Below are 23,303 nucleotides of genomic sequence, written 5' to 3' on the forward strand. Positions count from 1 at the left end.
TGTCTTCCTCTTGTGGCACAAACCGCACGTCCAGACGCTCTGTTTTACGGGGAAAGAGGATGAACGCAGATAAACGCACTGTGTTTTCAAACAGCCAGAGCAAGCCTGCCAGGCTAGAGACTTGACTTCCTCTGCCCTCCACACTCTCTCCTAGCGTGTTGCCGGAATGCAGGGAGCCGGAAGCCTGCATTACTTTTCTTTTCGGCGCGGAGGCTCGACGGCTGTTCCGGCGGTGGGCGGTGCCATGCAGATGTAATCAGGCGTCAGCTGAGCCTGGCCCGGGCGTCTGCGTTTAGCACAGGTGCGCCCATCCCGGTGGCCCGGCAGGCCTGCAGAGGCAGTGGGAAGGGGGCCCCCCCTGGCAGCCGGCCGGGGTTAGCCGGCTGTGCCGTGCAGGGCTGTCCTGTGCGCTTTTTGCCGCTGCTGCATTAAGACTGAGGGTAGTTTGCCTTAGTTCCCATTGCAGTACCTCCAGGACCAGAGCACCCCAGAGCGGTTCTGCTGCGGTTTACGATCCGCTTGCGGGTGCGGATCCGCTAGGGTAATGTATTTCAATGGGCTGGTGCACACCAGAGCGGGAGGCGTTTTGCAGAAACGCATACTCCCGGGCTGCTGCAGATTTTGGATTGCGGATGCGTTTCTGCCTCAATGTTAAGTATAGGAAAAACGCAAGTTGTGTCGTGTCTGGTCTGCTTCCGTTTCTGCATCTGTGTCATTTATTAAGTGAGTCTGTATTTCGCCTGGCTATAAGAACCCGAGAACAGACAAGAAAAGAAGGTAGGGAAAAAAAACGACAAAAAAAAAAAAACGAAACTTTTTTTTTTTTTTTTTTTTTTTTAAATTTTACTTTGGATGAACTCTACTTGCGCTACCCAGTTGCTGTGTCCCCAAAAAATCCATGACCGGGCCACTTTTTACATGTTTGCACTTTGCTCAGTGCAAGAAAAGGAGCGACAGCAACCCTCCCCTGGAGAGCTGCCAGCGGACTGGCAGGCAGAGCCCTGGCTGCAGCCCCTTATATAGCCTGTGCCCAAGCCCTTGTGACATCATCGGGTGACTTCCTGTGAGCACCTGCTGCTCAGGTGCCTGCATCAGTGGCAGGCAGTGAGTGTATGTGAAGCAGGCTAGTAGGATGGCATCTCCTGTTTAGGCTTTTCGCTTCCTAGCCTGTGTCTTCCTCTTGTGGCACAAACCGCACGTCCAGACGCTCTGTTTTACGGGGAAAGAGGATGAACGCAGATAAACGCACTGTGTTTTCAAACAGCCAGAGCAAGCCTGCCAGGCTAGAGACTTGACTTCCTCTGCCCTCCACACTCTCTCCTAGCGTGTTGCCGGAATGCAGGGAGCCGGAAGCCTGCATTACTTTTCTTTTCGGCGCGGAGGCTCGACGGCTGTTCCGGCGGTGGGCGGTGCCATGCAGATGTAATCAGGCGTCAGCTGAGCCTGGCCCGGGCGTCTGCGTTTAGCACAGGTGCGCCCATCCCGGTGGCCCGGCAGGCCTGCAGAGGCAGTGGGAAGGGGGCCCCCCCTGGCAGCCGGCCGGGGTTAGCCGGCTGTGCCGTGCAGGGCTGTCCTGTGCGCTTTTTGCCGCTGCTGCATTAAGACTGAGGGTAGTTTGCCTTAGTTCCCATTGCAGTACCTCCAGGACCAGAGCACCCCAGAGCGGTTCTGCTGCGGTTTACGATCCGCTTGCGGGTGCGGATCCGCTAGGGTAATGTATTTCAATGGGCTGGTGCACACCAGAGCGGGAGGCGTTTTGCAGAAACGCATACTCCCGGGCTGCTGCAGATTTTGGATTGCGGATGCGTTTCTGCCTCAATGTTAAGTATAGGAAAAACGCAAGTTGTGTCGTGTCTGGTCTGCTTCCGTTTCTGCATCTGTGTCATTTATTAAGTGAGTCTGTATTTCGCCTGGCTATAAGAACCCGAGAACAGACAAGAAAAGAAGGTAGGGAAAAAAAACGACAAAAAAAAAAAAAACGAAACTTTTTTTTTTTTTTTTTTTTTTTTTAAATTTTACTTTGGATGAACTCTACTTGCGCTACCCAGTTGCTGTGTCCCCAAAAAATCCATGACCGGGCCACTTTTTACATGTTTGCACTTTGCTCAGTGCAAGAAAAGGAGCGACAGCAACCCTCCCCTGGAGAGCTGCCAGCGGACTGGCAGGCAGAGCCCTGGCTGCAGCCCCTTATATAGCCTGTGCCCAAGCCCTTGTGACATCATCGGGTGACTTCCTGTGAGCACCTGCTGCTCAGGTGCCTGCATCAGTGGCAGGCAGTGAGTGTATGTGAAGCAGGCTAGTAGGATGGCATCTCCTGTTTAGGCTTTTCGCTTCCTAGCCTGTGTCTTCCTCTTGTGGCACAAACCGCACGTCCAGACGCTCTGTTTTACGGGGAAAGAGGATGAACGCAGATAAACGCACTGTGTTTTCAAACAGCCAGAGCAAGCCTGCCAGGCTAGAGACTTGACTTCCTCTGCCCTCCACACTCTCTCCTAGCGTGTTGCCGGAATGCAGGGAGCCGGAAGCCTGCATTACTTTTCTTTTCGGCGCGGAGGCTCGACGGCTGTTCCGGCGGTGGGCGGTGCCATGCAGATGTAATCAGGCGTCAGCTGAGCCTGGCCCGGGCGTCTGCGTTTAGCACAGGTGCGCCCATCCCGGTGGCCCGGCAGGCCTGCAGAGGCAGTGGGAAGGGGGCCCCCCCTGGCAGCCGGCCGGGGTTAGCCGGCTGTGCCGTGCAGGGCTGTCCTGTGCGCTTTTTGCCGCTGCTGCATTAAGACTGAGGGTAGTTTGCCTTAGTTCCCATTGCAGTACCTCCAGGACCAGAGCACCCCAGAGCGGTTCTGCTGCGGTTTACGATCCGCTTGCGGGTGCGGATCCGCTAGGGTAATGTATTTCAATGGGCTGGTGCACACCAGAGCGGGAGGCGTTTTGCAGAAACGCATACTCCCGGGCTGCTGCAGATTTTGGATTGCGGATGCGTTTCTGCCTCAATGTTAAGTATAGGAAAAACGCAAGTTGTGTCGTGTCTGGTCTGCTTCCGTTTCTGCATCTGTGTCATTTATTAAGTGAGTCTGTATTTCGCCTGGCTATAAGAACCCGAGAACAGACAAGAAAAGAAGGTAGGGAAAAAAAAACGACAAAAAAAAAAAACGAAACTTTTTTTTTTTTTTTTTTTTTTTTTAAATTTTACTTTGGATGAACTCTACTTGCGCTACCCAGTTGCTGTGTCCCCAAAAAATCCATGACCGGGCCACTTTTTACATGTTTGCACTTTGCTCAGTGCAAGAAAAGGAGCGACAGCAACCCTCCCCTGGAGAGCTGCCAGCGGACTGGCAGGCAGAGCCCTGGCTGCAGCCCCTTATATAGCCTGTGCCCAAGCCCTTGTGACATCATCGGGTGACTTCCTGTGAGCACCTGCTGCTCAGGTGCCTGCATCAGTGGCAGGCAGTGAGTGTATGTGAAGCAGGCTAGTAGGATGGCATCTCCTGTTTAGGCTTTTCGCTTCCTAGCCTGTGTCTTCCTCTTGTGGCACAAACCGCACGTCCAGACGCTCTGTTTTACGGGGAAAGAGGATGAACGCAGATAAACGCACTGTGTTTTCAAACAGCCAGAGCAAGCCTGCCAGGCTAGAGACTTGACTTCCTCTGCCCTCCACACTCTCTCCTAGCGTGTTGCCGGAATGCAGGGAGCCGGAAGCCTGCATTACTTTTCTTTTCGGCGCGGAGGCTCGACGGCTGTTCCGGCGGTGGGCGGTGCCATGCAGATGTAATCAGGCGTCAGCTGAGCCTGGCCCGGGCGTCTGCGTTTAGCACAGGTGCGCCCATCCCGGTGGCCCGGCAGGCCTGCAGAGGCAGTGGGAAGGGGGCCCCCCCTGGCAGCCGGCCGGGGTTAGCCGGCTGTGCCGTGCAGGGCTGTCCTGTGCGCTTTTTGCCGCTGCTGCATTAAGACTGAGGGTAGTTTGCCTTAGTTCCCATTGCAGTACCTCCAGGACCAGAGCACCCCAGAGCGGTTCTGCTGCGGTTTACGATCCGCTTGCGGGTGCGGATCCGCTAGGGTAATGTATTTCAATGGGCTGGTGCACACCAGAGCGGGAGGCGTTTTGCAGAAACGCATACTCCCGGGCTGCTGCAGATTTTGGATTGCGGATGCGTTTCTGCCTCAATGTTAAGTATAGGAAAAACGCAAGTTGTGTCGTGTCTGGTCTGCTTCCGTTTCTGCATCTGTATCATTTATTAAGTGAGTCTGTATTTCGCCTGGCTATAAGAACCCGAGAACAGACAAGAAAAGAAGGTAGGGAAAAAAAACGACAAAAAAAAAAAAACGAAACTTTTTTTTTTTTTTTTTTTTTTTTTTAATTTTACTTTGGATGAACTCTACTTGCGCTACCCAGTTGCTGTGTCCCCAAAAAATCCATGACCGGGCCACTTTTTACATGTTTGCACTTTGCTCAGTGCAAGAAAAGGAGCGACAGCAACCCTCCCCTGGAGAGCTGCCAGCGGACTGGCAGGCAGAGCCCTGGCTGCAGCCCCTTATATAGCCTGTGCCCAAGCCCTTGTGACATCATCGGGTGACTTCCTGTGAGCACCTGCTGCTCAGGTGCCTGCATCAGTGGCAGGCAGTGAGTGTATGTGAAGCAGGCTAGTAGGATGGCATCTCCTGTTTAGGCTTTTCGCTTCCTAGCCTGTGTCTTCCTCTTGTGGCACAAACCGCACGTCCAGACGCTCTGTTTTACGGGGAAAGAGGATGAACGCAGATAAACGCACTGTGTTTTCAAACAGCCAGAGCAAGCCTGCCAGGCTAGAGACTTGACTTCCTCTGCCCTCCACACTCTCTCCTAGCGTGTTGCCGGAATGCAGGGAGCCGGAAGCCTGCATTACTTTTCTTTTCGGCGCGGAGGCTCGACGGCTGTTCCGGCGGTGGGCGGTGCCATGCAGATGTAATCAGGCGTCAGCTGAGCCTGGCCCGGGCGTCTGCGTTTAGCACAGGTGCGCCCATCCCGGTGGCCCGGCAGGCCTGCAGAGGCAGTGGGAAGGGGGCCCCCCCTGGCAGCCGGCCGGGGTTAGCCGGCTGTGCCGTGCAGGGCTGTCCTGTGCGCTTTTTGCCGCTGCTGCATTAAGACTGAGGGTAGTTTGCCTTAGTTCCCATTGCAGTACCTCCAGGACCAGAGCACCCCAGAGCGGTTCTGCTGCGGTTTACGATCCGCTTGCGGGTGCGGATCCGCTAGGGTAATGTATTTCAATGGGCTGGTGCACACCAGAGCGGGAGGCGTTTTGTAGAAACGCATACTCCCGGGCTGCTGCAGATTTTGGATTGCGGATGCGTTTCTGCCTCAATGTTAAGTATAGGAAAAACGCAAGTTGTGTCGTGTCTGGTCTGCTTCCGTTTCTGCATCTGTGTCATTTATTAAGTGAGTCTGTATTTCGCCTGGCTATAAGAACCCGAGAACAGACAAGAAAAGAAGGTAGGGAAAAAAAACGACAAAAAAAAAAAAACGAAACTTTTTTTTTTTTTTTTTTTTTTTTTTAAATTTTACTTTGGATGAACTCTACTTGCGCTACCCAGTTGCTGTGTCCCCAAAAAATCCATGACCGGGCCACTTTTTACATGTTTGCACTTTGCTCAGTGCAAGAAAAGGAGCGACAGCAACCCTCCCCTGGAGAGCTGCCAGCGGACTGGCAGGCAGAGCCCTGGCTGCAGCCCCTTATATAGCCTGTGCCCAAGCCCTTGTGACATCATCGGGTGACTTCCTGTGAGCACCTGCTGCTCAGGTGCCTGCATCAGTGGCAGGCAGTGAGTGTATGTGAAGCAGGCTAGTAGGATGGCATCTCCTGTTTAGGCTTTTCGCTTCCTAGCCTGTGTCTTCCTCTTGTGGCACAAACCGCACGTCCAGACGCTCTGTTTTACGGGGAAAGAGGATGAACGCAGATAAACGCACTGTGTTTTCAAACAGCCAGAGCAAGCCTGCCAGGCTAGAGACTTGACTTCCTCTGCCCTCCACACTCTCTCCTAGCGTGTTGCCGGAATGCAGGGAGCCGGAAGCCTGCATTACTTTTCTTTTCGGCGCGGAGGCTCGACGGCTGTTCCGGCGGTGGGCGGTGCCATGCAGATGTAATCAGGCGTCAGCTGAGCCTGGCCCGGGCGTCTGCGTTTAGCACAGGTGCGCCCATCCCGGTGGCCCGGCAGGCCTGCAGAGGCAGTGGGAAGGGGGCCCCCCCTGGCAGCCGGCCGGGGTTAGCCGGCTGTGCCGTGCAGGGCTGTCCTGTGCGCTTTTTGCCGCTGCTGCATTAAGACTGAGGGTAGTTTGCCTTAGTTCCCATTGCAGTACCTCCAGGACCAGAGCACCCCAGAGCGGTTCTGCTGCGGTTTACGATCCGCTTGCGGGTGCGGATCCGCTAGGGTAATGTATTTCAATGGGCTGGTGCACACCAGAGCGGGAGGCGTTTTGCAGAAACGCATACTCCCGGGCTGCTGCAGATTTTGGATTGCGGATGCGTTTCTGCCTCAATGTTAAGTATAGGAAAAACGCAAGTTGTGTCGTGTCTGGTCTGCTTCCGTTTCTGCATCTGTGTCATTTATTAAGTGAGTCTGTATTTCGCCTGGCTATAAGAACCCGAGAACAGACAAGAAAAGAAGGTAGGGAAAAAAAACGACAAAAAAAAAAAAACGAAACTTTTTTTTTTTTTTTTTTTTTTTTAAATTTTACTTTGGATGAACTCTACTTGCGCTACCCAGTTGCTGTGTCCCCAAAAAATCCATGACCGGGCCACTTTTTACATGTTTGCACTTTGCTCAGTGCAAGAAAAGGAGCGACAGCAACCCTCCCCTGGAGAGCTGCCAGCGGACTGGCAGGCAGAGCCCTGGCTGCAGCCCCTTATATAGCCTGTGCCCAAGCCCTTGTGACATCATCGGGTGACTTCCTGTGAGCACCTGCTGCTCAGGTGCCTGCATCAGTGGCAGGCAGTGAGTGTATGTGAAGCAGGCTAGTAGGATGGCATCTCCTGTTTAGGCTTTTCGCTTCCTAGCCTGTGTCTTCCTCTTGTGGCACAAACCGCACGTCCAGACGCTCTGTTTTACGGGGAAAGAGGATGAACGCAGATAAACGCACTGTTTTCAAACAGCCAGAGCAAGCCTGCCAGGCTAGAGACTTGACTTCCTCTGCCCTCCACACTCTCTCCTAGCGTGTTGCCGGAATGCAGGGAGCCGGAAGCCTGCATTACTTTTCTTTTCGGCGCGGAGGCTCGACGGCTGTTCCGGCGGTGGGCGGTGCCATGCAGATGTAATCAGGCGTCAGCTGAGCCTGGCCCGGGCGTCTGCGTTTAGCACAGGTGCGCCCATCCCGGTGGCCCGGCAGGCCTGCAGAGGCAGTGGGAAGGGGGCCCCCCCTGGCAGCCGGCCGGGGTTAGCCGGCTGTGCCGTGCAGGGCTGTCCTGTGCGCTTTTTGCCGCTGCTGCATTAAGACTGAGGGTAGTTTGCCTTAGTTCCCATTGCAGTACCTCCAGGACCAGAGCACCCCAGAGCGGTTCTGCTGCGGTTTACGATCCGCTTGCGGGTGCGGATCCGCTAGGGTAATGTATTTCAATGGGCTGGTGCACACCAGAGCGGGAGGCGTTTTGCAGAAACGCATACTCCCGGGCTGCTGCAGATTTTGGATTGCGGATGCGTTTCTGCCTCAATGTTAAGTATAGGAAAAACGCAAGTTGTGTCGTGTCTGGTCTGCTTCCGTTTCTGCATCTGTGTCATTTATTAAGTGAGTCTGTATTTCGCCTGGCTATAAGAACCCGAGAACAGACAAGAAAAGAAGGTAGGGAAAAAAAACGACAAAAAAAAAAAAACGAAACTTTTTTTTTTTTTTTTTTTTTTTTTAAATTTTACTTTGGATGAACTCTACTTGCGCTACCCAGTTGCTGTGTCCCCAAAAAATCCATGACCGGGCCACTTTTTACATGTTTGCACTTTGCTCAGTGCAAGAAAAGGAGCGACAGCAACCCTCCCCTGGAGAGCTGCCAGCGGACTGGCAGGCAGAGCCCTGGCTGCAGCCCCTTATATAGCCTGTGCCCAAGCCCTTGTGACATCATCGGGTGACTTCCTGTGAGCACCTGCTGCTCAGGTGCCTGCATCAGTGGCAGGCAGTGAGTGTATGTGAAGCAGGCTAGTAGGATGGCATCTCCTGTTTAGGCTTTTCGCTTCCTAGCCTGTGTCTTCCTCTTGTGGCACAAACCGCACGTCCAGACGCTCTGTTTTACGGGGAAAGAGGATGAACGCAGATAAACGCACTGTGTTTTCAAACAGCCAGAGCAAGCCTGCCAGGCTAGAGACTTGACTTCCTCTGCCCTCCACACTCTCTCCTAGCGTGTTGCCGGAATGCAGGGAGCCGGAAGCCTGCATTACTTTTCTTTTCGGCGCGGAGGCTCGACGGCTGTTCCGGCGGTGGGCGGTGCCATGCAGATGTAATCAGGCGTCAGCTGAGCCTGGCCCGGGCGTCTGCGTTTAGCACAGGTGCGCCCATCCCGGTGGCCCGGCAGGCCTGCAGAGGCAGTGGGAAGGGGGCCCCCCCTGGCAGCCGGCCGGGGTTAGCCGGCTGTGCCGTGCAGGGCTGTCCTGTGCGCTTTTTGCCGCTGCTGCATTAAGACTGAGGGTAGTTTGCCTTAGTTCCCATTGCAGTACCTCCAGGACCAGAGCACCCCAGAGCGGTTCTGCTGCGGTTTACGATCCGCTTGCGGGTGCGGATCCGCTAGGGTAATGTATTTCAATGGGCTGGTGCACACCAGAGCGGGAGGCGTTTTGCAGAAACGCATACTCCCGGGCTGCTGCAGATTTTGGATTGCGGATGCGTTTCTGCCTCAATGTTAAGTATAGGAAAAACGCAAGTTGTGTCGTGTCTGGTCTGCTTCCGTTTCTGCATCTGTGTCATTTATTAAGTGAGTCTGTATTTCGCCTGGCTATAAGAACCCGAGAACAGACAAGAAAAGAAGGTAGGGAAAAAAAACGACAAAAAAAAAAAAAAACGAAACTTTTTTTTTTTTTTTTTTTTTTTTAAATTTTACTTTGGATGAACTCTACTTGCGCTACCCAGTTGCTGTGTCCCCAAAAAATCCATGACCGGGCCACTTTTTACATGTTTGCACTTTGCTCAGTGCAAGAAAAGGAGCGACAGCAACCCTCCCCTGGAGAGCTGCCAGCGGACTGGCAGGCAGAGCCCTGGCTGCAGCCCCTTATATAGCCTGTGCCCAAGCCCTTGTGACATCATCGGGTGACTTCCTGTGAGCACCTGCTGCTCAGGTGCCTGCATCAGTGGCAGGCAGTGAGTGTATGTGAAGCAGGCTAGTAGGATGGCATCTCCTGTTTAGGCTTTTCGCTTCCTAGCCTGTGTCTTCCTCTTGTGGCACAAACCGCACGTCCAGACGCTCTGTTTTACGGGGAAAGAGGATGAACGCAGATAAACGCACTGTGTTTTCAAACAGCCAGAGCAAGCCTGCCAGGCTAGAGACTTGACTTCCTCTGCCCTCCACACTCTCTCCTAGCGTGTTGCCGGAATGCAGGGAGCCGGAAGCCTGCATTACTTTTCTTTTCGGCGCGGAGGCTCGACGGCTGTTCCGGCGGTGGGCGGTGCCATGCAGATGTAATCAGGCGTCAGCTGAGCCTGGCCCGGGCGTCTGCGTTTAGCACAGGTGCGCCCATCCCGGTGGCCCGGCAGGCCTGCAGAGGCAGTGGGAAGGGGGCCCCCCCTGGCAGCCGGCCGGGGTTAGCCGGCTGTGCCGTGCAGGGCTGTCCTGTGCGCTTTTTGCCGCTGCTGCATTAAGACTGAGGGTAGTTTGCCTTAGTTCCCATTGCAGTACCTCCAGGACCAGAGCACCCCAGAGCGGTTCTGCTGCGGTTTACGATCCGCTTGCGGGTGCGGATCCGCTAGGGTAATGTATTTCAATGGGCTGGTGCACACCAGAGCGGGAGGCGTTTTGCAGAAACGCATACTCCCGGGCTGCTGCAGATTTTGGATTGCGGATGCGTTTCTGCCTCAATGTTAAGTATAGGAAAAACACAAGTTGTGTCGTGTCTGGTCTGCTTCCGTTTCTGCATCTGTGTCATTTATTAAGTGAGTCTGTATTTCGCCTGGCTATAAGAACCCGAGAACAGACAAGAAAAGAAGGTAGGGAAAAAAAACGACAAAAAAAAAAAAACGAAACTTTTTTTTTTTTTTTTTTTTTTTTTAAATTTTACTTTGGATGAACTCTACTTGCGCTACCCAGTTGCTGTGTCCCCAAAAAATCCATGACCGGGCCACTTTTTACATGTTTGCACTTTGCTCAGTGCAAGAAAAGGAGCGACAGCAACCCTCCCCTGGAGAGCTGCCAGCGGACTGGCAGGCAGAGCCCTGGCTGCAGCCCCTTATATAGCCTGTGCCCAAGCCCTTGTGACATCATCGGGTGACTTCCTGTGAGCACCTGCTGCTCAGGTGCCTGCATCAGTGGCAGGCAGTGAGTGTATGTGAAGCAGGCTAGTAGGATGGCATCTCCTGTTTAGGCTTTTCGCTTCCTAGCCTGTGTCTTCCTCTTGTGGCACAAACCGCACGTCCAGACGCTCTGTTTTACGGGGAAAGAGGATGAACGCAGATAAACGCACTGTGTTTTCAAACAGCCAGAGCAAGCCTGCCAGGCTAGAGACTTGACTTCCTCTGCCCTCCACACTCTCTCCTAGCGTGTTGCCGGAATGCAGGGAGCCGGAAGCCTGCATTACTTTTCTTTTCGGCGCGGAGGCTCGACGGCTGTTCCGGCGGTGGGCGGTGCCATGCAGATGTAATCAGGCGTCAGCTGAGCCTGGCCCGGGCGTCTGCGTTTAGCACAGGTGCGCCCATCCCGGTGGCCCGGCAGGCCTGCAGAGGCAGTGGGAAGGGGGCCCCCCCTGGCAGCCGGCCGGGGTTAGCCGGCTGTGCCGTGCAGGGCTGTCCTGTGCGCTTTTTGCCGCTGCTGCATTAAGACTGAGGGTAGTTTGCCTTAGTTCCCATTGCAGTACCTCCAGGACCAGAGCACCCCAGAGCGGTTCTGCTGCGGTTTACGATCCGCTTGCGGGTGCGGATCCGCTAGGGTAATGTATTTCAATGGGCTGGTGCACACCAGAGCGGGAGGCGTTTTGCAGAAACGCATACTCCCGGGCTGCTGCAGATTTTGGATTGCGGATGCGTTTCTGCCTCAATGTTAAGTATAGGAAAAACGCAAGTTGTGTCGTGTCTGGTCTGCTTCCGTTTCTGCATCTGTGTCATTTATTAAGTGAGTCTGTATTTCGCCTGGCTATAAGAACCCGAGAACAGACAAGAAAAGAAGGTAGGGAAAAAAAACGACAAAAAAAAAAAAACGAAACTTTTTTTTTTTTTTTTTTTTTTTTTAAATTTTACTTTGGATGAACTCTACTTGCGCTACCCAGTTGCTGTGTCCCCAAAAAATCCATGACCGGGCCACTTTTTACATGTTTGCACTTTGCTCAGTGCAAGAAAAGGAGCGACAGCAACCCTCCCCTGGAGAGCTGCCAGCGGACTGGCAGGCAGAGCCCTGGCTGCAGCCCCTTATATAGCCTGTGCCCAAGCCCTTGTGACATCATCGGGTGACTTCCTGTGAGCACCTGCTGCTCAGGTGCCTGCATCAGTGGCAGGCAGTGAGTGTATGTGAAGCAGGCTAGTAGGATGGCATCTCCTGTTTAGGCTTTTCGCTTCCTAGCCTGTGTCTTCCTCTTGTGGCACAAACCGCACGTCCAGACGCTCTGTTTTACGGGGAAAGAGGATGAACGCAGATAAACGCACTGTGTTTTCAAACAGCCAGAGCAAGCCTGCCAGGCTAGAGACTTGACTTCCTCTGCCCTCCACACTCTCTCCTAGCGTGTTGCCGGAATGCAGGGAGCCGGAAGCCTGCATTACTTTTCTTTTCGGCGCGGAGGCTCGACGGCTGTTCCGGCGGTGGGCGGTGCCATGCAGATGTAATCAGGCGTCAGCTGAGCCTGGCCCGGGCGTCTGCGTTTAGCACAGGTGCGCCCATCCCGGTGGCCCGGCAGGCCTGCAGAGGCAGTGGGAAGGGGGCCCCCCCTGGCAGCCGGCCGGGGTTAGCCGGCTGTGCCGTGCAGGGCTGTCCTGTGCGCTTTTTGCCGCTGCTGCATTAAGACTGAGGGTAGTTTGCCTTAGTTCCCATTGCAGTACCTCCAGGACCAGAGCACCCCAGAGCGGTTCTGCTGCGGTTTACGATCCGCTTGCGGGTGCGGATCCGCTAGGGTAATGTATTTCAATGGGCTGGTGCACACCAGAGCGGGAGGCGTTTTGCAGAAACGCATACTCCCGGGCTGCTGCAGATTTTGGATTGCGGATGCGTTTCTGCCTCAATGTTAAGTATAGGAAAAACGCAAGTTGTGTCGTGTCTGGTCTGCTTCCGTTTCTGCATCTGTGTCATTTATTAAGTGAGTCTGTATTTCGCCTGGCTATAAGAACCCGAGAACAGACAAGAAAAGAAGGTAGGGAAAAAAAACGACAAAAAAAAAAAAACGAAACTTTTTTTTTTTTTTTTTTTTTTTTTTAAATTTTACTTTGGATGAACTCTACTTGCGCTACCCAGTTGCTGTGTCCCCAAAAAATCCATGACCGGGCCACTTTTTACATGTTTGCACTTTGCTCAGTGCAAGAAAAGGAGCGACAGCAACCCTCCCCTGGAGAGCTGCCAGCGGACTGGCAGGCAGAGCCCTGGCTGCAGCCCCTTATATAGCCTGTGCCCAAGCCCTTGTGACATCATCGGGTGACTTCCTGTGAGCACCTGCTGCTCAGGTGCCTGCATCAGTGGCAGGCAGTGAGTGTATGTGAAGCAGGCTAGTAGGATGGCATCTCCTGTTTAGGCTTTTCGCTTCCTAGCCTGTGTCTTCCTCTTGTGGCACAAACCGCACGTCCAGACGCTCTGTTTTACGGGGAAAGAGGATGAACGCAGATAAACGCACTGTGTTTTCAAACAGCCAGAGCAAGCCTGCCAGGCTAGAGACTTGACTTCCTCTGCCCTCCACACTCTCTCCTAGCGTGTTGCCGGAATGCAGGGAGCCGGAAGCCTGCATTACTTTTCTTTTCGGCGCGGAGGCTCGACGGCTGTTCCGGCGGTGGGCGGTGCCATGCAGATGTAATCAGGCGTCAGCTGAGCCTGGCCCGGGCGTCTGCGTTTAGCACAGGTGCGCCCATCCCGGTGGCCCGGCAGGCCTGCAGAGGCAGTGGGAAGGGGGCCCCCCCTGGCAGCCGGCCGGGGTTAGCCGGCTGTGCCGTGCAGGGCTGTCCTGTGCGCTTTTTGCCGCTGCTGCATTAAGACTGAGGGTAGTTTGCCTTAGTTCCCATTGCAGTACCTCCAGGACCAGAGCACCCCAGAGCGGTTCTGCTGCGGTTTACGATCCGCTTGCGGGTGCAGATCCGCTAGGGTAATGTATTTCAATGGGCTGGTGCACACCAGAGCGGGAGGCGTTTTGCAGAAACGCATACTCCCGGGCTGCTGCAGATTTTGGATTGCGGATGCGTTTCTGCCTCAATGTTAAGTATAGGAAAAACGCAAGTTGTGTCGTGTCTGGTCTGCTTCCGTTTCTGCATCTGTGTCATTTATTAAGTGAGTCTGTATTTCGCCTGGCTATAAGAACCCGAGAACAGACAAGAAAAGAAGGTAGGGAAAAAAAACGACAAAAAAAAAAAAACGAAACTTTTTTTTTTTTTTTTTTAAATTTTACTTTGGATGAACTCTACTTGCGCTACCCAGTTGCTGTGTCCCCAAAAAATCCATGACCGGGCCACTTTTTACATGTTTGCACTTTGCTCAGTGCAAGAAAAGGAGCGACAGCAACCCTCCCCTGGAGAGCTGCCAGCGGACTGGCAGGCAGAGCCCTGGCTGCAGCCCCTTATATAGCCTGTGCCCAAGCCCTTGTGACATCATCGGGTGACTTCCTGTGAGCACCTGCTGCTCAGGTGCCTGCATCAGTGGCAGGCAGTGAGTGTATGTGAAGCAGGCTAGTAGGATGGCATCTCCTGTTTAGGCTTTTCGCTTCCTAGCCTGTGTCTTCCTCTTGTGGCACAAACCGCACGTCCAGACGCTCTGTTTTACGGGGAAAGAGGATGAACGCAGATAAACGCACTGTGTTTTCAAACAGCCAGAGCAAGCCTGCCAGGCTAGAGACTTGACTTCCTCTGCCCTCCACACTCTCTCCTAGCGTGTTGCCGGAATGCAGGGAGCCGGAAGCCTGCATTACTTTTCTTTTCGGCGCGGAGGTTCGACGGCTGTTCCGGCGGTGGGCGGTGCCATGCAGATGTAATCAGGCGTCAGCTGAGCCTGGCCCGGGCGTCTGCGTTTAGCACAGGTGCGCCCATCCCGGTGGCCCGGCAGGCCTGCAGAGGCAGTGGGAAGGGGGCCCCCCCCTGGCAGCCGGCCGGGGTTAGCCGGCTGTGCCGTGCAGGGCTGTCCTGTGCGCTTTTTGCCGCTGCTGCATTAAGACTGAGGGTAGTTTGCCTTAGTTCCCATTGCAGTACCTCCAGGACCAGAGCACCCCAGAGCGGTTCTGCTGCGGTTTACGATCCGCTTGCGGGTGCGGATCCGCTAGGGTAATGTATTTCAATGGGCTGGTGCACACCAGAGCGGGAGGCATTTTGCAGAAACGCATACTCCCGGGCTGCTGCAGATTTTGGATTGCAGATGCGTTTCTGCCTCAATGTTAAGTATAGGAAAAACGCAAGTTGTGTCGTGTCTGGTCTGCTTCCGTTTCTGCATCTGTGTCATTTATTAAGTGAGTCTGTATTTCGCCTGGCTATAAGAACCCGAGAACAGACAAGAAAAGAAGGTAGGGAAAAAAAACGACAAAAAAAAAAAAACGAAACTTTTTTTTTTTTTTTTTAAATTTTACTTTGGATGAACTCTACTTGCGCTACCCAGTTGCTGTGTCCCCAAAAAATCCATGACCGGGCCACTTTTTACATGTTTGCACTTTGCTCAGTGCAAGAAAAGGAGCGACAGCAACCCTCCCCTGGAGAGCTGCCAGCGGACTGGCAGGCAGAGCCCTGGCTGCAGCCCCTTATATAGCCTGTGCCCAAGCCCTTGTGACATCATCGGGTGACTTCCTGTGAGCACCTGCTGCTCAGGTGCCTGCATCAGTGGCAGGCAGTGAGTGTATGTGAAGCAGGCTAGTAGGATGGCATCTCCTGTTTAGGCTTTTCGCTTCCTAGCCTGTGTCTTCCTCTTGTGGCACAAACCGCACGTCCAGACGCTCTGTTTTACGGGGAAAGAGGATGAACGCAGATAAACGCACTGTGTTTTCAAACAGCCAGAGCAAGCCTGCCAGGCTAGAGACTTGACTACCTCTGCCCTCCACACTCTCTCCTAGCGTGTTGCCGGAATGCAGGGAGCCGGAAGCCTGCATTACTTTTCTTTTCGGCGCGGAGGCTCGACGGCTGTTCCGGCGGTGGGCGGTGCCATGCAGATGTAATCAGGCGTCAGCTGAGCCTGGCCCGGGCGTCTGCGTTTAGCACAGGTGCGCCCATCCCGGTGGCCCGGCAGGCCTGCAGAGGCAGTGGGAAGGGGGCCCCCCCTGGCAGCCGGCCGGGGTTAGCCGGCTGTGCCGTGCAGGGCTGTCCTGTGCGCTTTTTGCCGCTGCTGCATTAAGACTGAGGGTAGTTTGCCTTAGTTCCCATTGCAGTACCTCCAGGACCAGAGCACCCCAGAGCGGTTCTGCTGCGGTTTACGATCCGCTTGCGGGTGCGGATCCGCTAGGGTAATGTATTTCAATGGGCTGGTGCACACCAGAGCGGGAGGCGTTTTGCAGAAACGCATACTCCCGGGCTGCTGCAGATTTTGGATTGCGGATGCGTTTCTGCCTCAATGTTAAGTATAGGAAAAACGCAAGTTGTGTCGTGTCTGGTCTGCTTCCGTTTCTGCATCTGTGTCATTTATTAAGTGAGTCTGTATTTCGCCTGGCTATAAGAACCCGAGAACAGACAAGAAAAGAAGGTAGGGAAAAAAAACGACAAAAAAAAAAAAACGAAACTTTTTTTTTTTTTTTTTAAATTTTACTTTGGATGAACTCTACTTGCGCTACCCAGTTGCTGTGTCCCCAAAAAATCCATGACCGGGCCACTTTTTACATGTTTGCACTTTGCTCAGTGCAAGAAAAGGAGCGACAGCAACCCTCCCCTGGAGAGCTGCCAGCGGACTGGCAGGCAGAGCCCTGGCTGCAGCCCCTTATATAGCCTGTGCCCAAGCCCTTGTGACATCATCGGGTGACTTCCTGTGAGCACCTGCTGCTCAGGTGCCTGCATCAGTGGCAGGCAGTGAGTGTATGTGAAGCAGGCTAGTAGGATGGCATCTCCTGTTTAGGCTTTTCGCTTCCTAGCCTGTGTCTTCCTCTTGTGGCACAAACCGCACGTCCAGACGCTCTGTTTTACGGGGAAAGAGGATGAACGCAGATAAACGCACTGTGTTTTCAAACAGCCAGAGCAAGCCTGCCAGGCTAGAGACTTGACTTCCTCTGCCCTCCACACTCTCTCCTAGCGTGTTGCCGGAATGCAGGGAGCCGGAAGCCTGCATTACTTTTCTTTTCGGCGCGGAGGCTCGACGGCTGTTCCGGCGGTGGGCGGTGCCATGCAGATGTAATCAGGCGTCAGCTGAGCCTGGCCCGGGCGTCTGCGTTTAGCACAGGTGCGCCCATCCCGGTGGCCCGGCAGGCCTGCAGAGGCAGTGGGAAGGGGGCCCCCCCTGGCAGCCGGCCGGGGTTAGCCGGCTGTGCCGTGCAGGGCTGTCCTGTGCGCTTTTTGCCGCTGCTGCATTAAGACTGAGGGTAGTTTGCCTTAGTTCCCATTGCAGTACCTCCAGGACCAGAGCACCCCAGAGCGGTTCTGCTGCGGTTTACGATCCGCTTGCGGGTGCGGATCCGCTAGGGTAATGTATTTCAATGGGCTGGTGCACACCAGAGCGGGAGGCGTTTTGCAGAAACGCATACTCCCGGGCTGCTGCAGATTTTGGATTGCGGATGCGTTTCTGCCTCAATGTTAAGTATAGGAAAAACGCAAGTTGTGTCGTGTCTGGTCTGCTTCCGTTTCTGCATCTGTGTCATTTATTAAGTGAGTCTGTATTTCGCCTGGCTATAAGAACCCGAGAACAGACAAGAAAAGAAGGTAGGGAAAAAAAACGACAAAAAAAAAAAAACGAAACTTTTTTTTTTTTTTTTTTTTTTTTTTAAATTTTACTTTGGATGAACTCTACTTGCGCTACCCAGTTGCTGTGTCCCCAAAAAATCCATGACCGGGCCACTTTTTACATGTTTGCACTTTGCTCAGTGCAAGAAAAGGAGCGACAGCAACCCTCCCCTGGAGAGCTGCCAGCGGACTGGCAGGCAGAGCCCTGGCTGCAGCCCCTTATATAGCCTGTGCCCAAGCCCTTGTGACATCATCGGGTGACTTCCTGTGAGCACCTGCTGCTCAGGTGCCTGCATCAGTGGCAGGCAGTGAGTGTATGTGAAGCAGGCTAGTAGGATGGCATCTCCTGTTTAGGCTTTTCGCTTCCTAGCCTGTGTCTTCCTCTTGTGGCACAAACCGCACGTCCAGACGCTCTGTTTTACGGGGAAAGAGGATGAACGCAGATAAACGCACTGTGTTTTCAAACAGCCAGAGCAAGCCTGCCAGGCTAGAGACTTGACTTCCTCTGCCCTCCACACTCTCTCCTAGCGTGTTGCCGGAATGCAGGGAGCCGGAAGCCTGCATTACTTTTCTTTTCGGCGCGGAGGCTCGACGGCTGTTCCGGCGGTGGGCGGTGCCATGCAGATGTAATCAGGCGTCAGCTGAGCCTGGCCCGGGCGTCTGCGTTTAGCACAGGTGCGCCCATCCCGGTGGCCCGGCAGGCCTGCAGAGGCAGTGGGAAGGGGGCCCCCCCTGGCAGCCGGCCGGGGTTAGCCGGCTGTGCCGTGCAGGGCTGTCCTGTGCGCTTTTTGCCGCTGCTGCATTAAGACTGAGGGTAGTTTGCCTTAGTTCCCATTGCAGTACCTCCAGGACCAGAGCACCCCAGAGCGGTTCTGCTGCGGTTTACGATCCGCTTGCGGGTGCGGATCCGCTAGGGTAATGTATTTCAATGGGCTGGTGCACACCAGAGCGGGAGGCGTTTTGCAGAAACGCATACTCCCGGGCTGCTGCAGATTTTGGATTGCGGATGCGTTTCTGCCTCAATGTTAAGTATAGGAAAAACGCAAGTTGTGTCGTGTCTGGTCTGCTTCCGTTTCTGCATCTGTGTCATTTATTAAGTGAGTCTGTATTTCGCCTGGCTATAAGAACCCGAGAACAGACAAGAAAAGAAGGTAGGGAAAAAAAACGACAAAAAAAAAAAAACGAAACTTTTTTTTTTTTTTTTTTTTTTTTAATTTTACTTTGGATGAACTCTACTTGCGCTACCCAGTTGCTGTGTCCCCAAAAAATCCATGACCGGGCCACTTTTTACATGTTTGCACTTTGCTCAGTGCAAGAAAAGGAGCGACAGCAACCCTCCCCTGGAGAGCTGCCAGCGGACTGGCAGGCAGAGCCCTGGCTGCAGCCCCTTATATAGCCTGTGCCCAAGCCCTTGTGACATCATCGGGTGACTTCCTGTGAGCACCTGCTGCTCAGGTGCCTGCATCAGTGGCAGGCAGTGAGTGTATGTGAAGCAGGCTAGTAGGATGGCATCTCCTGTTTAGGCTTTTCGCTTCCTAGCCTGTGTCTTCCTCTTGTGGCACAAACCGCACGTCCAGACGCTCTGTTTTACGGGGAAAGAGGATGAACGCAGATAAACGCACTGTGTTTTCAAACAGCCAGAGCAAGCCTGCCAGGCTAGAGACTTGACTTCCTCTGCCCTCCACACTCTCTCCTAGCGTGTTGCCGGAATGCAGGGAGCCGGAAGCCTGCATTACTTTTCTTTTCGGCGCGGAGGCTCGACGGCTGTTCCGGCGGTGGGCGGTGCCATGCAGATGTAATCAGGCGTCAGCTGAGCCTGGCCCGGGCGTCTGCGTTTAGCACAGGTGCGCCCATCCCGGTGGCCCGGCAGGCCTGCAGAGGCAGTGGGAAGGGGGCCCCCCCTGGCAGCCGGCCGGGGTTAGCCGGCTGTGCCGTGCAGGGCTGTCCTGTGCGCTTTTTGCCGCTGCTGCATTAAGACTGAGGGTAGTTTGCCTTAGTTCCCATTGCAGTACCTCCAGGACCAGAGCACCCCAGAGCGGTTCTGCTGCGGTTTACGATCCGCTTGCGGGTGCGGATCCGCTAGGGTAATGTATTTCAATGGGCTGGTGCACACCAGAGCGGGAGGCGTTTTGCAGAAACGCATACTCCCGGGCTGCTGCAGATTTTGGATTGCGGATGCGTTTCTGCCTCAATGTTAAGTATAGGAAAAACGCAAGTTGTGTCGTGTCTGGTCTGCTTCCGTTTCTGCATCTGTGTCATTTATTAAGTGAGTCTGTATTTCGCCTGGCTATAAGAACCCGAGAACAGACAAGAAAAGAAGGTAGGGGAAAAAAACGACAAAAAAAACGAAACTTTTTTTTTTTTTTTTTTTAAATTTTACTTTGGATGAACTCTACTTGCGCTACCCAGTTGCTGTGTCCCCAAAAAATCCATGACCGGGCCACTTTTTACATGTTTGCACTTTGCTCAGTGCAAGAAAAGGAGCGACAGCAACCCTCCCCTGGAGAGCTGCCAGTGGACTGGCAGGCAGAGCCCTGGCTGCAGCCCCTTATATAGCCTGTGCCCAAGCCCTTGTGACATCATCGGGTGACTTCCTGTGAGCACCTGCTGCTCAGGTGCCTGCATCAGTGGCAGGCAGTGAGTGTATGTGAAGCAGGCTAGTAGGATGGCATCTCCTGTTTAGGCTTTTCGCTTCCTAGCCTGTGTCTTCCTCTTGTGGCACAAACCGCACGTCCAGACGCTCTGTTTTACGGGGAAAGAGGATGAACGCAGATAAACGCACTGTGTTTTCAAACAGCCAGAGCAAGCCTGCCAGGCTAGAGACTTGACTTCCTCTGCCCTCCACACTCTCTCCTAGCGTGTTGCCGGAATGCAGGGAGCCGGAAGCCTGCATTACTTTTCTTTTCGGCGCGGAGGCTCGACGGCTGTTCCGGCGGTGGGCGGTGCCATGCAGATGTAATCAGGCGTCAGCTGAGCCTGGCCCGGGCGTCTGCGTTTAGCACAGGTGCGCCCATCCCGGTGGCCCGGCAGGCCTGCAGAGGCAGTGGGAAGGGGGCCCCCCCTGGCAGCCGGCCGGGGTTAGCCGGCTGTGCCGTGCAGGGCTGTCCTGTGCGCTTTTTGCCGCTGCTGCATTAAGACTGAGGGTAGTTTGCCTTAGTTCCCATTGCAGTACCTCCAGGACCAGAGCACCCCAGAGCGGTTCTGCTGCGGTTTACGATCCGCTTGCGGGTGCGGATCCGCTAGGGTAATGTATTTCAATGGGCTGGTGCACACCAGAGCGGGAGGCGTTTTGTAGAAACGCATACTCCCGGGCTGCTGCAGATTTTGGATTGCGGATGCGTTTCTGCCTCAATGTTAAGTATAGGAAAAACGCAAGTTGTGTCGTGTCTGGTCTGCTTCCGTTTCTGCATCTGTGTCATTTATTAAGTGAGTCTGTATTTCGCCTGGCTATAAGAACCCGAGAACAGACAAGAAAAGAAGGTAGGGAAAAAAAACGACAAAAAAAAAAAAACGAAACTTTTTTTTTTTTTTTTTTTTTTTTTTTTAAATTTTACTTTGGATGAACTCTACTTGCGCTACCCAGTTGCTGTGTCCCCAAAAAATCCATGACCGGGCCACTTTTTACATGTTTGCACTTTGCTCAGTGCAAGAAAAGGAGCGACAGCAACCCTCCCCTGGAGAGCTGCCAGCGGACTGGCAGGCAGAGCCCTGGCTGCAGCCCCTTATATAGCCTGTGCCCAAGCCCTTGTGACATCATCGGGTGACTTCCTGTGAGCACCTGCTGCTCAGGTGCCTGCATCAGTGGCAGGCAGTGAGTGTATGTGAAGCAGGCTAGTAGGATGGCATCTCCTGTTTAGGCTTTTCGCTTCCTAGCCTGTGTCTTCCTCTTGTGGCACAAACCGCACGTCCAGACGCTCTGTTTTACGGGGAAAGAGGATGAACGCAGATAAACGCACTGTGTTTTCAAACAGCCAGAGCAAGCCTGCCAGGCTAGAGACTTGACTTCCTCTGCCCTCCACACTCTCTCCTAGCGTGTTGCCGGAATGCAGGGAGCCGGAAGCCTGCATTACTTTTCTTTTCGGCGCGGAGGCTCGACGGCTGTTCCGGCGGTGGGCGGTGCCATGCAGATGTAATCAGGCGTCAGCTGAGCCTGGCCCGGGCGTCTGCGTTTAGCACAGGTGCGCCCATCCCGGTGGCCCGGCAGGCCTGCAGAGGCAGTGGGAAGGGGGCCCCCCCTGGCAGCCGGCCGGGGTTAGCCGGCTGTGCCGTGCAGGGCTGTCCTGTGCGCTTTTTGCCGCTGCTGCATTAAGACTGAGGGTAGTTTGCCTTAGTTCCCATTGCAGTACCTCCAGGACCAGAGCACCCCAGAGCGGTTCTGCTGCGGTTTACGATCCGCTTGCGGGTGCGGATCCGCTAGGGTAATGTATTTCAATGGGCTGGTGCACACCAGAGCGGGAGGCGTTTTGCAGAAACGCATACTCCCGGGCTGCTGCAGATTTTGGATTGCGGATGCGATTCTGCCTCAATGTTAAGTATAGGAAAAACGCAAGTTGTGTCGTGTCTGGTCTGCTTCCGTTTCTGCATCTGTGTCATTTATTAAGTGAGTCTGTATTTCGCCTGGCTATAAGAACCCGAGAACAGACAAGAAAAGAAGGTAGGGAAAAAAAACGACAAAAAAAAAAAAAAACGAAACTTTTTTTTTTTTTTTTTTTTTTTTTAAATTTTACTTTGGATGAACTCTACTTGCGCTACCCAGTTGCTGTGTCCCCAAAAAATCCATGACCGGGCCACTTTTTACATGTTTGCACTTTGCTCAGTGCAAGAAAAGGAGCGACAGCAACCCTCCCCTGGAGAGCTGCCAGCGGACTGGCAGGCAGAGCCCTGGCTGCAGCCCCTTATATAGCCTGTGCCCAAGCCCTTGTGACATCATCGGGTGACTTCCTGTGAGCACCTGCTGCTCAGGTGCCTGCATCAGTGGCAGGCAGTGAGTGTATGTGAAGCAGGCTAGTAGGATGGCATCTCCTGTTTAGGCTTTTCGCTTCCTAGCCTGTGTCTTCCTCTTGTGGCACAAACCGCACGTCCAGACGCTCTGTTTTACGGGGAAAGAGGATGAACGCAGATAAACGCACTGTGTTTTCAAACAGCCAGAGCAAGCCTGCCAGGCTAGAGACTTGACTTCCTCTGCCCTCCACACTCTCTCCTAGCGTGTTGCCGGAATGCAGGGAGCCGGAAGCCTGCATTACTTTTCTTTTCGGCGCGGAGGCTCGACGGCTGTTCCGGCGGTGGGCGGTGCCATGCAGATGTAATCAGGCGTCAGCTGAGCCTGGCCCGGGCGTCTGCGTTTAGCACAGGTGCGCCCATCCCGGTGGCCCGGCAGGCCTGCAGAGGCAGTGGGAAGGGGGCCCCCCCTGGCAGCCGGCCGGGGTTAGCCGGCTGTGCCGTGCAGGGCTGTCCTGTGCGCTTTTTGCCGCTGCTGCATTAAGACTGAGGGTAGTTTGCCTTAGTTCCCATTGCAGTACCTCCAGGACCAGAGCACCCCAGAGCGGTTCTGCTGCGGTTTACGATCCGCTTGCGGGTGCGGATCCGCTAGGGTAATGTATTTCAATGGGCTGGTGCACACCAGAGCGGGAGGCGTTTTGCAGAAACGCATACTCCCGGGCAGCTGCAGATTTTGGATTGCGGATGCGTTTCTGCCTCAATGTTAAGTATAGGAAAAACGCAAGTTGTGTCGTGTCTGGTCTGCTTCCGTTTCTGCATCTGTGTCATTTATTAAGTGAGTCTGTATTTCGCCTGGCTATAAGAACCCGAGAACAGACAAGAAAAGAAGGTAGGGAAAAAAAACGACAAAAAAAAAAAACGAAACTTTTTTTTTTTTTTTTTTTTTTTTTTAAATTTTACTTTGGATGAACTCTACTTGCGCTACCCAGTTGCTGTGTCCCCAAAAAATCCATGACCGGGCCACTTTTTACATGTTTGCACTTTGCTCAGTGCAAGAAAAGGAGCGACAGCAACCCTCCCCTGGAGAGCTGCCAGCGGACTGGCAGGCAGAGCCCTGGCTGCAGCCCCTTATATAGCCTGTGCCCAAGCCCTTGTGACATCATCGGGTGACTTCCTGTGAGCACCTGCTGCTCAG

This window comes from Hyperolius riggenbachi, chromosome 10 (genome assembly GCF_040937935.1).
Source record: "Hyperolius riggenbachi isolate aHypRig1 chromosome 10, aHypRig1.pri, whole genome shotgun sequence".
NCBI lineage: Eukaryota > Metazoa > Chordata > Amphibia > Anura > Hyperoliidae > Hyperolius > Hyperolius riggenbachi.